At 46.2% G+C, this 16902-nt stretch overlaps 1 protein-coding gene across 2 annotated transcripts in view; it reads right to left on the bottom strand.

Moving 5' to 3' along the window:
• LOC126531456 (uncharacterized) overlaps positions 1-16902 on the bottom strand; it is a 227145-nt gene that overhangs the window by 118199 nt on the left and 92044 nt on the right. The gene's annotated exons all lie outside the window — the stretch shown is intronic.

The following is a 16902-nucleotide window of genomic DNA, read 5'->3' on the forward strand; positions in this document are numbered from 1 at the left end:
GGCTTGCTTGACAAACACAAGAAAATGCTTCTTACACATAGAATGACGTATAGCTTCATTTGACAGTATGTAGATACCACGCCCATATTTATCGACCGCTCATTTTCTTTCTTTCTCTCTTCTAGGGTCTTTCGGCCGGTCCCCTACGCTCCCGAATAGTATCATGAAGAGCATTATACACACGCTGGCAGAAACCTCTTCTTTTCGTTATAGGGGTCTCTCTCTCTCTCTCGCTCTATATTCAATACGTTACTTGGCACCTGCGTGTTGACTATCACGGTGCAATGAAGAAAAAAAAACAGTACAACGTTCCGTACTGCGAGGTGCTTGTAAACTGGGTGAACCCACAAAGAGATCTGCTTTCCGCCTACCACCGAAAGCACGAGTTCGCGAGGCACGAATTCCAGTAAACAAGGTTCCTGGTGGGGATCGCCCCAACCGGAACTCCCACCGACACCAACGCTTACAGAAGCTCCTATGTAAGTATCAAACATGTGTGGCTCCGTAAAAAAAAAAGCATTATACCCTGTAGTCACGCAGTCCGGTAATGGGAAATGTGTCGGATATACCCGGAGCTTCTCTGAGCGACCACTTGATCTCACATGAAAATTTCATGTTTCTGCAGGCGGTCTTTTTCATTTGCTGCTTTTTATATTATACTTCCGTTTGACGTCGTTAGAGAGGGAAAAAGGTTGCTAATATGGCAGTCAGTGTCCAAGGGATCCGTACACATGACACGGAAGGACATAAGTGCACCATAAGTACACCATAAGTGCACAGGAGAGCTTAAATTTGAAGAAAGAGTTATATAAGCAGGTCGGTAGAAGGAAAAGTGGCAAGAGGTAATAACGTATATGATGACAAGGCTCAGAAGTTTATGACAAGAAAGGTAAGTGAGGGCAATGTAAAACCAGAATAAGTAATATCATTCAAACAGCAATTGCAGTAAGAAACAGGGCGCAGTTGAAAGGGCGAGATCAAAGGGTACTGGTTCAGCGCCCCCTATTTTGCATTACCTGAAGCCAGAGGTGGTTCTGCTTTCTGCATTGTTTCATTCGCTAGCTTTTACAGGTTTCACGGCTTGGTGCGCTGCAATGCGTGTTAACGCGCATGAAGATACCGGGGATATAGCCGGCCTATCTGCTGACGCGTCGATGTTCCGAGCATTCGGGCAAATATCTGGATTAATGCAATTCAACCAAAGTTAATTATAGAGGACTAAAGCTCCTTCTTTTGTGAGGTGTCGTACCGACAGCCTCTGCCCTTTCCAGCAGATCTTATTAGGGCCGCTAAACCATGCCCCCCCCCCCCCCCCCCCCCACGCACACACAGTACGCCTCACACATGCATGTGAACGTTATACCGGCCAACGACTTCTTTCTTTAGTTTTTTATGTCAAGTAGCTCCTTTACTGTACAAGTTTTCGACTTCGTTCCTTTCTCTCCAAATAAAGGTTTTAATCGCCCCATACGGGCTGCATCCGACGGCAACGGCCTTCCTCCACAAGTTTCGTCTATCTGTAGGTCGATCGATTTTTGTGCGAAAGGTAATAGAACTGTTATTAAAATAAGCAGCAACGTGGAACCCCACCCCTTATGTAATGCATCTAACATAGGCGTGCTTAAGTATATAAAAGTGAACCTGTCATGCAGCGTGCATAAACTCTAGAAACCTGTCAATACAATATCGACACATTAAAAAAACAATTAGTTTAAACTTAGAAAAGCATGTGACATTTATGCTCTTATTTGACACTTAGGTGACTCATCCTGCGGAAAAGAAACCAAACGTCAATTATCCCCCAACATCACATACGTCATGCAACCCACAACAAGTACAGACGCAGCAACGCCACACATGTTAAGGCACACACTGCGTTGCCTTGCAATCACAACCTTAGGACAGCGGCCTCTCGATGATGAGCACGTGTTTTGCAAAGAGAGATGTAAATAGCCACTGTCAAGTGAGTACAAAACACAGTCACGTGCTTACACATCGAGAGAACCGTTGACACGGCAGCCCCAGCGATCTCGCGTTTTCCGTTACTTGCGTAGTATACTTGTTGCGAAAACAGAAGCGCTGTCAGCTTGAAGGTCACCAAGATTGCACAGGTTTATTCCTCACGGACGAACGGGAGGACATAATGCTCGCATAATGAATGCCGTTGGACGATTGCGTCGAAAGCCTTACTGCTCAGAAGTGCAACGAGGAAAGAAGAAAAACAAACGGAGGCATAAGTGTAGATCTGCCACTTATTCAAAGAAGGAGCGGTGCGGTGAGTGCGCCCCGTCCAAGACGAAAACGGCACAGAAAGAAGGAAAAAATAAACCGCACGATATAGGAGAGTAAAGGTGGCATGAGAGTCCATCCCTCACCCACTGAGCAGGCAAGGGGCTCGATCCCATATGCTGTGGTTCATTGTACACGCTCGAAATTTCAAGGTAAGGTGAGGGATACGGGCTCGTTGATCGCGCGGCGGGGGTATCAGGAGGACAAGCGCAGAGCGGCGCTTATCGGCGTCTGTCCGCCGAGACTTGCGTGGACAGGTTCATCATACACGGATGACGAGCGCTGCGATGTGCGAGGGGCGGACTGCCCGGCTGACTGACTTGTTGGCCGGCCACCAATCGAGAAAGGGGGAATGCAGCAATCGAGTATAAAAAGGATGCCGGCGGCCGGCGCTCCTTACAAACGACGCTGCTTGGAGTCCGCGAGCCGACTTGGCGACGCCGAAACCCGATACGCAGTCACAACTGGAGCCCTTGTTGTTCCTCCTCCGCGTGCTACACAGTATCTACGCAGCGGCGGTTGTGGCCTGCCCCATCTGCGTATCACGTGCCGCCGATCGGCCAGGCTCTGTCCACGCGCCGATAGCGCGAGCTCGCGAGAGAGCGTATCTGATTGTCGTCGCCAGATCACGCCTGCACTTGGGCTCGCAACTGTGTCCACGACGTGCAAGAAGGACTGTCTCCCGCACATTCCTGACCCTCGGCGGACACTCGCTCGATTGCTGCTATAGCTGTAGGTCATCGGAAGTTTGAGACACCATCGACGAGAGCCTGTGACTTCTACTGGAAAGCTCGAGGAACAGTTCCTGGTACACCGACGGTTCACGCGCGAACGCTGAGGCACGCAGGATTTTTTCTTCGGAGACACAGAAAGACAAAAGGAAGCTGAGCTTCCCCAGCACTGAGCGGCATGGCGTTTATGATGCCGGTCGTGAAGCAAGACTACGACATATACTCGGGACCTAACAGCCGGAAGAACTCTGTGTGCAGCACAAGTCCTGGGACGAACAAATCTCGCAGCAGCAGCCGCAACAACAGCGTGTCGTACTCGAGCTCGCCGACGCAGCCCGTCATCACACCGGAACAGGCACGCAAGATCCTGCAGCGAAGGCGAAGTCGCGGTATGTCCGAGTGTCTGCCCGACCTCAGGGAAATTGACCACGAGGAACCGCGCCCGCGTAGGAGGAGCAGCCTGGGAAAGTTGTCCTGGTCATCGCTGCACGCCGCGCTGCAGAAACTGAAGCCCGCCGAGCCGAAGAGCAAGTCGCAGACGTCCATCGAGGAACAAGAGTCGTGACAGTCGTGCAATTTGCCCGTGCCGATTGTGATTTCTGTGTATATAGGACCTGTACATACACATTGGGGGATTCTCGACAGTGGTGCTGAGCCGCTTCCATCTGTTTGTGCGTATATGCATGTTTTGTGCGCATAGAGCTGTTACCGTAACGTTATTGTTCTGTACTTTGGCACGACACTTAATATTGTCGGTCAATACCGCGCCATTACATTTTTCATCGAGGTAACTCACAGCAAGCGTACGTATCATCTGCAGTTTCACAAAGAGATCTGAACGAGGCTTAATGTAATTTATTTTGTTATTACTGTCGTGGAACCGTTTAAGTCGCGTTGTGCTATATTGTATGGCCGAAGCACGTGCACAAAGCGTTATACATACTCCTTTTTTCATTTGTCACTTGATATTCATATAATCGATTAAAAAAATTACATGTGACCTTTTCGGCATGTCGTAACTCTCTGATCATAGGTTACTGTATTACTCTAACGTGATACATGGATGCACAAACAGCTGACTCCTATTCTGTATTCTTGGTGGCTTCTAACGCGGCCAGAACCAAGCACACCGATTCATCAAGTGCAAAGAAACTGCGTGAGAAATGCAACTAGATGGCCAAAATTTTGAATGAGTTTCGTTTGTGATCGACTTTGTGACGGGCGTGTTTCACAGCACGCTAACTGCCTTGAGCATATAAATTTCTTGTTGTATTTGCTGTGTCAGTGCCTGCAAGACCAAAGTACTGTAATATTTTCCTGTCAGGACCTGTAGCCGTATAGTCGCGATTTCTTGTTCATTTTCTTCATGTATATTTTTTCGACCATCAAATAAAAATGGCAATAATCAATGAATAATGTAGTTGTGAATCGAGTCCATGAACGTCTAGTGCGCGGTTTCGCCGTTCATAAATGGTCGCGCACGTTATCATTATCTCGTTTCTTTTTCCTGCACTCGGAAGAAGATCGAGTGCACAGCTCGGAAGGAAATGAAACAGAGCATCTACGAAAAAAAAGTGAATTGGAGTGAAATAAGAATGCCGCAGTGTGTATTCTGCAGCTAACAACTATCAACTCAGTTCCAGCTCGCTTAGCTTTTGTATTCATGACGCCGTTACCTCACCAGCTGAAATAATGCAGCAGCAAAGGTATGATACCGGTCTCTCTCATTCTACACTATTTTTTTTTTGCCATACTTGAACTGCTGTTAATGATGTTTTGTTGCTTACACGCTAATTAACTTCACAGGTCTTGGCACGGCACTAAACTATGAAAGCTTCAGTGTCATTAGAGACGTAAATGGCGTTTAAGAAATATGTGCATGTATGTTTATTTCGTGCTCTTAAGCTTTCTTTTTCATAACTATGCAGTTACAGTTCAGTACTTGAGCTACACCGCCATCAGTTAACGACCTGCCGAGCGATGAAGAGCAAGTATGTGGGGAAATGAGATCGTACTGGTGTTTGTGGCACGCTAAGAAACCGTTAGGTTTTCGACCATTGCGCGTTGTCTTTCAAAGAGTACTTAACAAAGTATAGCTGGAGCCACTTGCAGGCCCGCGCCAAATCCTTTACTCATTTATGCCGAAAATTGATATTCTCGAGTGTTCAAAGCCTCAGTATGTAAGTGTTTCATACTATCCCCCATAAAATACGCGCAGAGAAAGAAAAGGAACCTGCATCCCGCCGATTTCGCAGGAATGCCGCAACACCACTTGATCTCGACGCTTTGAGGCAGCTATCGCACCCCACCTCGTCCGTACGACGTGCGATATCGTCATCGCCGAGTGGATTTTTATCACCCGGTTGCACTATGCCGTGAATCGTCCATTATCTCCGCGATTATGAAAACGAAACAGTGCCACGTGCGCAACCCTCCTCTCGACGTACAAGACCATGCTGCTGCCTTCCAGCTACTCCCTGCATTGCACCCCAGACTCCTTGTCGCCATCTTAACTCCTTCAAAATTGCACGACGTATTGCTGCTACGCTACTCAAGTCATTCTTCCAACTGCTGTCTTTTTGGGTCTTTTTTGTTATTCGCTCACTGAGCGCCACAAAAACATGCCGCCAACGACACCCCTGAATGCTCCCTAACCTCTCGCTTCCCCAACGCCCTCCCATGTCCTTTTTCTTTTCTTGTTCTTTTTTCACTTCTTGGTGTCTTTTTTGTCTCATTTTATTTCTCTTCTTTTCTCCCCGCCTTCCCACTCTCCCGCTCTTGTACCCTGTCAGGCGACAGCGCTCATTTGCTTGAAGTCTGCCTTTACAACTAGCCGCCACCGACAACAGCCGCGCGTGACGTCACTCTACTAACCCTTTAAATGTGACAGGCCGAGGATGACGAGGCCGCCTTTGACGAAGATAGATCCTCCTACCGAAACGTTGGCCAGCCTTTCTGAGGTACATTATCCCTGTTTATAACCTTTATACCGAAGGGTAGGACGAGGACCAATTTTTTCCTTACACTGCGAATCGTTCTGAGATAATCCGTGTGGGTTTCCCTTGCAGCTTTGTGCTACATTCGGGTGGAGGACAAAAGTTCCCTTTCCTGATACTTCCTCCAGCTTGACAGATTCCGCAGAACTGATTTGCCAGGGTCTCTACAACACGGGAAGTATGTTGGGACACGAACACGGCACGCGTATTCTATTCGCACGCACTACTTAATGGTCAAAAGTTCGGCAGGCAGTCTTCTGGTAAGGTAACGTCTTAGCTCAGGTTGAAAGATTGAAAATTTTGTTGTTGTTAAGGATGGGGATAGGTTAAAGAATTCCCAGTCCTTAAGAAAGAGTTTTCAAAAGAATATAATTTTATTACTGATTTTTCCAGCGGCCGAACTAGAGATGAAAAATTTCATGAAATTTTGAGAGCCGTGAAAAAAAACTAGTTTTTTTTCATGTTTTTATTTCGGAAAAATGCGAAAAAATGAAAAAAGGACTATTGCGCACATAGCTATGAAAAAGCCGACACATTTATTTCTCTAACACAGAAAAAATAATATAATTGTTCCATTATTGTACCACAAAAGGTCCAGCGGAGTGTCCGGGTTCAAAATCCAAGCACGATTTCGCGTCACGGCATTGATTTCACATCAAACCGTCAAGACCGACATTTGTATCAATCTGTGTCCAATTCCTTACCGCGTGACGCGCCAACGCTTCGCTGTATAGTGGATTAAGCCTTCCATACGTTGGGGTTCGGGTGCACGTACACAAGTTTTTGAACGCGATCCCCTGGGAGCCTGTTGCAAAGCTTGGTGCGCACATTTTCGAACCCGGACCAGTTTTCTTTTTTTTTTCACATACCGCAAAAGAATGGGATATTTACAGCACACGACAGGCGAGAAGGCTCAAGGGTTGGTTGAAGCAAAGTTCTTGCCTCCACGTTGATGGATTCAGGTGCTTTGCAAACTCTCAAACTCCTTCTTTTGACCAAAAACATTTAGATACATCGAAAGGAGTCGCATCTCAACAGAATAATTCTGCGGCGTAGCTCTGTTCCTTTTTTCTGTTTTACCCTGGTTGAAAAAAGAGAAAAAACTAGTTTTTCTCCCGAAATTTTCAATGTTTTTTTCAACCACTTACAACACTAGGCCAAGCAACTTTTTTTCTAAAAATTAAGTAGGTCTAACTTTCTTACTGTACACGTCCATGCATGTCCACAAGGCACAGAACAAAGCTGGACTGAAACGCATGCACCGTTCACGAATGCATTTACTGTCATACAGACACATGATTTAGAAGGGAAAAAAACACAAGAACTGGACAAGTATGTTCTTTTTAATTATTGTTTATGGGACTCAATATGTTGGCATCTTTGCATGGACAGTAATTCCTGACCGCCAGATAGCTCCCGGTCTTAACAAATCAGCTGATAAAGAATCAAGGCATAGTAATCATTACTCAACTACCTATGTTCGTGGCAAATCATAATGCAGTCCTTAGAGTTCTTGGCGCTGCAACTTTGATCATGCGTTGATCAAAGTGCGGTCACCGTGTGTAAAGCTCCAACAACGGCAATTAGCTGAAAATGGGACCTTCCGCTTTTCAACAGCCATGCCAAACGAAAGTGCTCATCCATGGAGTACCTGCTCGGCAGGAAGGCGGAGTCATTGTAAAGCGGGCGATTAGGAATTTTTCGCCTCAGTAAATTCTATCCACGATGCGCACAATATCTCTTTCTAGAAAGCAAGTCCAACTTGTTTACATACTTTCAAGTCTTTGGCAAGTTTCTTTCTCTCTGTTACAAGAAATATCGAAAGACGAATTCCCGCTTACTTTCCTTTGTTTCTACTTGAACAGGTATAAAAAATAGGCTGATTGCAAAATGTGTGCTACAGATAAGCAGATGTGCTTGAGCGTCAATACTGTTTTCATAGGACATTTCCAAGATAACTTTTCATGCCTGCGGCCGTTAGACTAAGAAAAGGTTTACGAACACATGTCAAGAACACGCTCGCAGCAAGCCTTTGTGTTCTTTAAGTTCAATAGAGCGGGACAATTACGTCGAGGTTCGTGAAGACAAACTGGAGACTGAACTGCGATTAACAAAAAGGAATTAAAATTCAGTGAGCGGAATAGCGGCTATCTTACCAAGTTGTTTTGTTGTTGCTTTTTGTGTTTAAGTGTCCTCTAATATGAAACCGCATGTCATTCACTTTATTCATTTGTCAGCAGAATGCTTCCTGTTTCCAGACTTGAACCAGCGATGGTATATGCTCGACTTCATGTCTTTATCAGAGCTATCCAGTGAGCTTCGGCACCTGGGCTGATAAGCGCCCCGCTATTGAGCGATGAGTCAATACGTGCGAAGGATCGGACGTAATACATCCTGTTACGTTCCTGACATTTCGGTAACCGTTCCAATGTTTATACACGGCGTCACGTGACCTTCTTTTGGCGGCAATCGGTTACAGAGCAAATAGCAGCTGCCGCTATCTCTCGCGGCGCGGTCCAGAACTCGTGAGAAAGACCAACACGCACAAATTCCTCTCTCCCAGCTCAGTCTGCCATTGACGATTGTCGATAAGCTAAAAAGGAGGACGCACATAAAAGGCGTCGAAGCCTTGATAGCTAAGGTGGCGTGGACGTCACTGGCTGTGATAATGCCCGCAGTCACGCGGTTTCTCGACGACGGCACAGGAAGGTTGGGCGCTCGGCTTAAGAGCATATTACGCAATTTTTTGGCGATGAAAGCGTTCTCACAAAAGTGTATATGTTGAGGAGTAGTGATAACGTAGGCAGCATCAATGATGACACTTTTCGACAATATTGCACGTCACTGAAGTTGCTGACGACGTCTTAGCAAAAGTACCATAAAATAATAAATGCTGGAATTTAGCTTTTCTTTTTCCTGTTGTACAGATGAAACCTTTCTGTGCCACCACTCTTGTTCATGTTTAATTTGGAAGACTGCAGTTGCCTGCCATTGTGATCTAACATTTTCTTTTTGTATCCTCGGTGATGACACTTTCAGACTGTATTATACGTCACTTAAGCGGTGGATGTCATTAACACAAATACTCAAGAACAAATGATGTAACTCTCCTCTTGGTTGCTTGCTTGCTTGCTTGCTTGCCGCCGCCGCGTTGCCAACTAACTCACATACAGTACAGCACTCATATAACGAATTGACTTATATATAGCCATCTGTACTATCGCCACAGATGTGCCGACTGCTGCTTCTGTTCTCCATGGAATTACGCAATGAAACAATACCTTGGTTTGGGCGAGTTGGTTCGTCTTGAAGGTTTTCATAAAAACGCGCTAAAGACGAAGACGAAAGGAACACATACGCGCAGTCACTTGTACATACATAAGCGCCAGTTCTGCTGTATGTGTTCCTTTCGTTTTCGTCTTTAGCGCGTTTTCATGAATACGTAATGAAACAACAAACAGAACCTAAATATCCTCACTGAAACAAAGATACGTACGCCTTCAAGCGCATAATTATTTTCTTTAAAGTGAACCCTTCTGTGCCTTCTCCCGCGAGGATTAGTGCGTCTGCCCAGTCAGTTTCTCACCGAATAACGTGAGTTGATTCCGGAGGCAGTGCAGTTGCAAGCTGTGCCAATCTCGGAGGCAGCGCAATTCGCGGTCACGTGGGTTGCGCGGTGCGGTTCTCTGTGTCTTACCGTCTTGCCTGCAGCAGGCACATAACCGACACGCTGCAAATCGCGGTGCAGAAGAAGAAAAGTTCTATAACATTTATTTAACTGCTTCGTGAAAGCATCGCTTCTCGTCTATTCCAACATGCGTGATGGATGTGCGTGTTTTCTTTTCCATCTTTTTTTTGTTTTGTTTTTGTCGTTCGCTGTTTCTGCGTCAAGTTCTTCATTAGTCGCAAGGCACAGCGGCTGACGGAGGAAACCTCTCCGGTCGTCATGTCGTGTCTTATTAGCGACGACTACCGTGGTTATCAGCGCCGTAGGCGCTCCAGCACTAGCTTTTACCTTCTATGCGGGCCAAGGCTACGGAGCGAGCCAAAATTCCAGCCCAGGCAGTCAAATGTCGGCAGGGAGAGATTAGATAAACAGGCGTTACGGAGTTAACGCGCCTTTCTGGAACACCTCCGGCGCTTCAGGAAAGTGAGGTGTAGAAACAAACGGCGTTCGTTCTTTATACTCCAACTATATGCACGTTTTCTTGGCCGCTTCAACTAGTGCGTTCTTTAGTCAAGCAGAACGGAAGAAGCGTGAGCAGAAAATACGATTCAGATTGTCGCTTGAAGTGTAATAACCTTTAGAGCTAAGAAGCAGTATTCGAAAACATTTTTTTTAACTGACGAGCTCAAAAACGCACTGAAGGCATAATGGGCAAAGCAAATGTGCATGCTGTTACGAACGGCCTGCGGGGTCTGACGAAATGGAGGAGAAGCGACCGACGAAACCTGCCTGGCCCGCTGCGATGACTCACTTTGTGAAAACAACAGTGCGCCGAGTCAACAGGCCATCGGCGCCACCATGTCTGCTGAGACGACTCGCTTCGTAAGGACGACAATACGACAGTTACCAACCGAACGGCGCTGGGATGTATACACGCAGTCGGCGGAGCAAGTATTGTTAGTGGATTCGCCGTCACCGTCACGGTTTGTTTGAAGCGGTGGTACTCCTGGAAGAAGGTGTGTTGCGGCGCCGTCTCGCAGGTCTTAGACGTCGTCAGTCAATGGACAGGCGCGGAGGCCACTGTCTGCGGTGTCAACTCTGGGACCAAGAGGCGCATGCTCAGGGCAAGACCCGTGTCTGCGAAAACCCTCTCACCTCGGTGTGGTTAGTGAAACCTGTGCAGAAGTGAGTGTGTAAACCCTCCCCCTCAAATGCGGGTCGGGTACGATGACTTGGGACGCCCGAATTGGTCGACGGTTGAACGGCCGTTTTCCCTCACCTAGGGATCTAGGGAGGACAGAGTGTTTATAAGCAGCTGTTGCGTGGCTGCTGCTGAGTGTGCATTCTCTTTCAGTCATGCTAGACTGAGGAACTGTAACGTTCTCACGTAGATACTGTAAATAAATCCCATATTCCTCCTTCTCGATGAGAAAAATTCTCTCCCTTTAACAACGTCCTCAGCGTGGATGAGTTGGACGACGGCATGGGTAGGCTATCAACTATTTCATGCCCAACCCAACCATTACAATGCTTGTTCGCACTAAAATTTTCAAGTGATGCAAATTAAACTCATGGCGTGTCGATACTACATTGCTTATTACGCAAGTGATGTTCTTGATGTTCATGAGGCAGGAGACAGCACAAGGCAATTGACGATGAACGCACTGGGCTTCGGAGCGTATTGAGGGTATGACAGCATTGTACGATTCGGTGTAAAACAGGTATCCAGCACATAGAGAGATATATATATATATATATATGCAAATGAGAGAAAGGCAGTGAGGTTAGCCAGAGTTAAAGTATCCAGCACATAAAACATATATAAAGAATATCGTCTGCATAAGAACGTCCTTGATGAAAATACTAAGTTCACCAACTTCTTCCCTGTTCCGGGCTAATTAATCCATATGTTGACGTCAATATATGATATTAATTGTATTCTGCGGCGACATATATGTCATATGCCTTCAGTGAGGTAAGGCTGCTGTGATGAACCTGTCATGCATCACAATTCGGTTTGATTAAGAACGATGTGCAACATGTCATCCTTGTTCGATTATTTCGGATAGAATAGCAGTTTTCTAGCAACCAGGAAAATAAAACGGCGTTGTATTAGGTTCACGAAAAAATAGCGCAGGGTGATATTTACCAAGAGGGCGATAGTCTTTTAATTGGGCTTCCCTGTAGGTTCCTCAGCGTTATCTTTGGTGACTGTCGTAGGGTTCTAAGCCGATCGCCTCCGAGATTGTCGGTGGCGATGCCCACTATTGGTTAGGTTAGATAGAAAGATAGAATAAACTTTATTGTCCAACCGATAAGGTGATCTACCCATCCCCCGACACGCAGGTCAGGGGGCGAGTGCCGCCGCCTCAGATGCAGGCTGGGAGGTCTTGGGTCCCAGCAGCCTGTTCAGCCAGTTGGACGAGCCGAAGCTGAAGTTCAGAGTCCGAGCTGCGCAGCAGGGTCTCCCAGGTGTCTCTACTACCTATTTTGTGCGTTCCCCCGGGAGAGTATGGATATTCCCATATTATGTGGTCGAGGGTCCCTCTCGACCCACAAAGATTACATCGATCACTCCTGGCCTCGGAGAACATGTGGTTCGCCATAACCGGGTGCGGATACGTATAAGTTCGTAGTCGTCTCCACGCGACTGCTTGTCTGTTGTTTAATTTTGGGTCTGGCGGGGATACCAGTCTACGAGCCAATCTATAATGCTGCGTGCAGGGGCGTAGCCAGGGGGGGGGCTTATGGGGCTTCAGCCCCCCCCCCGAAATTTTCTCGTGCCGTCCATGCATCGCCGACAAAAGCAACCCCCGGCGCCGGAAATCATTCTGGATTTTGTCTAGAGCGTCTTTTTCACGCTCGAAAAGCCATTTCACCGCGAAAATTGCGAACTCGGGCTGAATTTCGCGGCAACACCCATGCACCGGGAGTCGCATAACGCAAGCAGCCCCATCCTAGCACAATGTTTCAAGGATGTGTTCACGACGAACGGGCTCGCCGCGGCATCTCGCGGAGGCCGCGGAATCTACACTCTATCATGGAATTTACGGAGCGCGTGGATATCAATTCCGAAACTTTATGTGTATAAAGTTCTCATAAACTTTTGATGTGAAAGGTGCATTGACATTTCCAAACGTGTGCTTTAGATTTTGAATTGCGGAAATTTGTAAGTTTAATGCTCCCATAAATATTTGACGCCAAAGGTGCCTTTACTTTTCCAAAGTCGCACATCGGGCCATACAACGAGACAAGCCAAATCAACACGCTATCAGACAAGTTGACAGAGCCCGCAGCGAGGCCGGATGAGCCGAAGCGTTGTGGTGGTTCATTCGTGCCGTCATGTCACATAAAAAAAAATATCAAAATTTTTTTTCACCTGCGCCAAAGTATCCAGTGATGACACTAAAGCCAGCCAAGGCAACTACGTTCTTGTTTATTTTTTCTACTTTGACTTTTAATCGTGAGGACACATTCAGCCTCTTGAATTTTTTTGTTCTCGCTCCCCTACCCGCGCGCTGCCAGAGCCAGCCAAAGCGCATGCGTTTTTCTCGCGTTTACCCGACCATCGCGCGGCGCACTTCGGTGCGCGTTCGGTGTTCTCTGGCCGAGTGCATTTTCGCCCGGCAGAGCTTTGGACGCTATCTAGCTAGCCGACTAAAAAAAGAAACAATGGCCGCTAGCCACCATCACTGTGGGGACTCGACGGATTGCATGCAGCGCGTTCGCTTGAGTGCAACCTCTCCAGAAAGTCTTGTCTCGCCGATATAGGATACCGAGCAGTATGCGCATGGTTCTTGGAGCACCAAGCGTCTCGTGTTTTCTTCCATATTCCTTTAATAGCCATATTAGTCGCCCAAAGTAGGCATTCGATTGTGACCAACATACCTTGCGTTTTTTTTTGTTCATTACGGTGTCCGCGCTCCACAAAAGGAAAAAAGAAGCGTTGTGGTAGTGCAGCGAATCGTCGCATGGTGAAAGTGGTATTTTGTTGCTTCTTTTGTGGGCCATGGGACGTAGTGGCCATGGCCAAGTAGTGGGCCATGGGACGCGTCAGCTGCCGGATACTTTAATTATATTATTGCGACAGCAATTATGTGGACCCTCTATGCGCATTCCTGCCGTCGCCGTCGCCCTCATATTCCGCATAAGGTCCAAGTGTGATAACATCGTGACCCCGCGCCGCATGCTGTATGTGGGAGTGAAAGCGTGTGGGGGGTGGGGGAGCCGACGATAGTGGTACAGTCTTGTGTGCGCAAGTGAGAAAAGTGAGGAGCAAGCACGCCGCTTTCCGTCGCGCGCGATACATCGGGGGGAGTGGATGGAATGGGGGCAGGATCTAGGATTCTGTGAATCTGTGATTGCGCAACATGTTTATTTGCCTTGTTTGACGCATTATATACCGTGACTTTTTCTTAGATACGTAGATTTATTGGATACTTACTTATACATATGTTTAAATGTCTTGTTGCGAGATTTTGTGTATACGTGCAGTGAACTTCGTTTCCAGTGGCACTTTTTTGCCCTTTATCAAGCTGTATCTTCGCATTTGTATATTCCATTGTATATTCGCAATTCTAATGTACGAAGGCGAGTCAAATTAAAGTGAGCCTACCCACCCCGCGCAATTATGGTTCTATTCATTATCTGCAAGGCCTGCGCGTAGCACACAGGCATCTCTCATTTACAACAGTGACACGCAGGTGTGAGGATAAATGTTCTTTAATGCTCTCATACACTGGGTTGAACGTGGTTGCGTGCCGTAATGGACTCTCCAGAAGTTGAGCAGCGTGGTGCCGTCAGGTTTTCCCAAAAAGAAATTAGTCGCCGTATGGCTGCCGTGTACATGGAACATCGCATTTCTTTGGCCACTGTGAAGCGTTGGAACAACGGTTCAAAGAAGGACGTGAAAGTTGCAATAGCGATCCCAGACCGGACCAAAGCCATCGTGCACCCCTAACAATATTGCAAAGGTTGATGAGCTGATGAGACAAGAATGGATGATAAGCATCGATGAACTGGCTGAGTGTGTGAACATCAGTCACGGTTTGGTTCACGCCATAATTCATGAACATCTCGGTTATCGGCTCTTGTGTGCGCAATGGCGGCGCAAAATTTTGAACCACCGCCAGAATAAGGAGAATATCGGCGCTGCCTTTACTCATCTGATCCGGTATCACAATAAAGGTGACGATTTCTTGTCTGTCATTGTGATCGGAGACGAACCATCATGTCACTACTACGAGTCTGAAACAAGACGGCAAAGCTTACAACGGAAACATTCAAATTCACCTCTCCCAAAGAAAGCAAAGGCAGTCATTTCCGCCAGAAAAGTGCTGCTGACTTTTATTTTTCGTTCGTCAGGGGCCATTACTGATAGAATTTGCTAAATCTTTAGAGACTATCAATTGATTCCGATATTGTGAAATGCCGGATCGGCTGCGTGTCGCAATCAAGAACAAACTACGAGGAAAATTGACGAATGGGGTCATCTTGTTCCACGACAATGCCCGTTCCCACGTCGCTGATGTGGTTAATACAAAACTGGCAAAGTTCAAGCGGGAAACGCTGCAACATCCGCCACACAGCTCAGACCTGTCGCCTTTACATTTTTAATATCAGCGGCATGCACTGCTTTGCTGGCTTCGAACTGCTGTAGTTCTAAAGTTCGTATTATATATTCTTTACTTATTAAATAGACAAAATACATGAAAGCATTGACATCAGTTATTTTGAGCACAATGTTTGGCACATACGAGCTTATTCTTTTATGAAAAAAATACTTAGTTTACTTGTATTGACAGTGCTTAGCGTTCAACATTTCGTTTGCAGCATCTTTGGCAATGGCAATGCAGTTATTATTCGTGTATTTGATCCCTGGGCAAATTGTTTAAGAGGAGGCTTTAGCTCGGATCAACTCCGACGCGGCCTATACGGATACGTGTAAAACGCAGAAACGATTTTCTGAGATAACTCCTGAATCGCTTCTAATGAAATTTGTTGCATTTGGGAGAGTAAGTTAAATTCTAGTGTCTGTTGGAAGCGGAATTTCGATTTAGGGCCTGAACTGTGTTTAAAATATTTTTAAAAATTCCAAAGTTCGAAAAAAAATAGGAGCACGAAGTTTACAAATTAATAGCTCTGCAACAAGAACAGATATGGCGGTTCTGTAAACGGCATCCATTACACCATTCAAAGAGGACAAATTCTATATGTCAATTTATATCTTACGTGAATTGGTTATGTTATGTACAAGGATTCTGCAAAAGCCGTATTTCCATAACACTTAATTTTTTGAGTCTCATGTGTAACATATCAATTTTGTCCGCTGTGGATGTTCTATTATGTGCAATTCACAGCATTGTGATATCAATTTTCATTGGTGATTTACAGAGTTGTAAACTTAATTTCTTCGTTTTCTGAAAATTTTCGGATTTTGCCACTTTTCAATAAAATATTGACTACGTAAATAGAAAATTCGAAACAAACAGTAACTAGAATTTAGGTTTTTCTTTTAAATGCAACAAACCTCGTCAAATTTGGTGCCGTGGTTGCCGAGAAAAACGAATTCTCCTTCTACATGTATTTGGATAGGAGCATCCGACCTAATGTTTCCTCTTAAGGAGGAGGCCCACCTGCAACGTGAGCCCCCCCCGAACGAAATTTCTGGCTACGCCACTGGCTGCGTGATCTCCCCATATTTTAGCATGCGCTCTCCGCTCTCTCGGTCATCGAGGGGCCCCGTAGCGGCTCGGCGGCAGAGATCTCAAGCCAGCTCGTGGGCCGCCTCGTTGCCGGGTACGGCTTCGTGCGCCGGAGTCCAAATTATTTGAATTTTTTCTATCTAACTTTCTCTGGCCTAGGATTCTGGCTGCTAAGGGCGAGATCCTTCCCTTGCTAAAATTTTGTACGGCAGTTTTCCTGTCATTGATCACAAGTTTCGCGTCCGTCCCAGCACAAGCTAATGCGATCGCATTTTCTTCGGCAACTTCTATGTTGCGCCCGCGCAGAGTGACAGCGGTCACGGGAATACCCCGGCCGCTGACGGCCGTTGCCACCGTAAAATTGGTTAGGTTAGAACAATAGTCTCGGACGTCGTTGAATAATAATAATAATAATAATAATAATAATAATAATAATAATAATAATAATAATAATAATAATAATAATAATAATAACAATAATAATAATGATGATGATGATGATGATGATGATGATG

Source organism: Dermacentor andersoni, chromosome 5 (genome assembly GCF_023375885.2).
Source record: "Dermacentor andersoni chromosome 5, qqDerAnde1_hic_scaffold, whole genome shotgun sequence".
In the NCBI taxonomy this organism is placed as follows: domain Eukaryota; kingdom Metazoa; phylum Arthropoda; class Arachnida; order Ixodida; family Ixodidae; genus Dermacentor; species Dermacentor andersoni.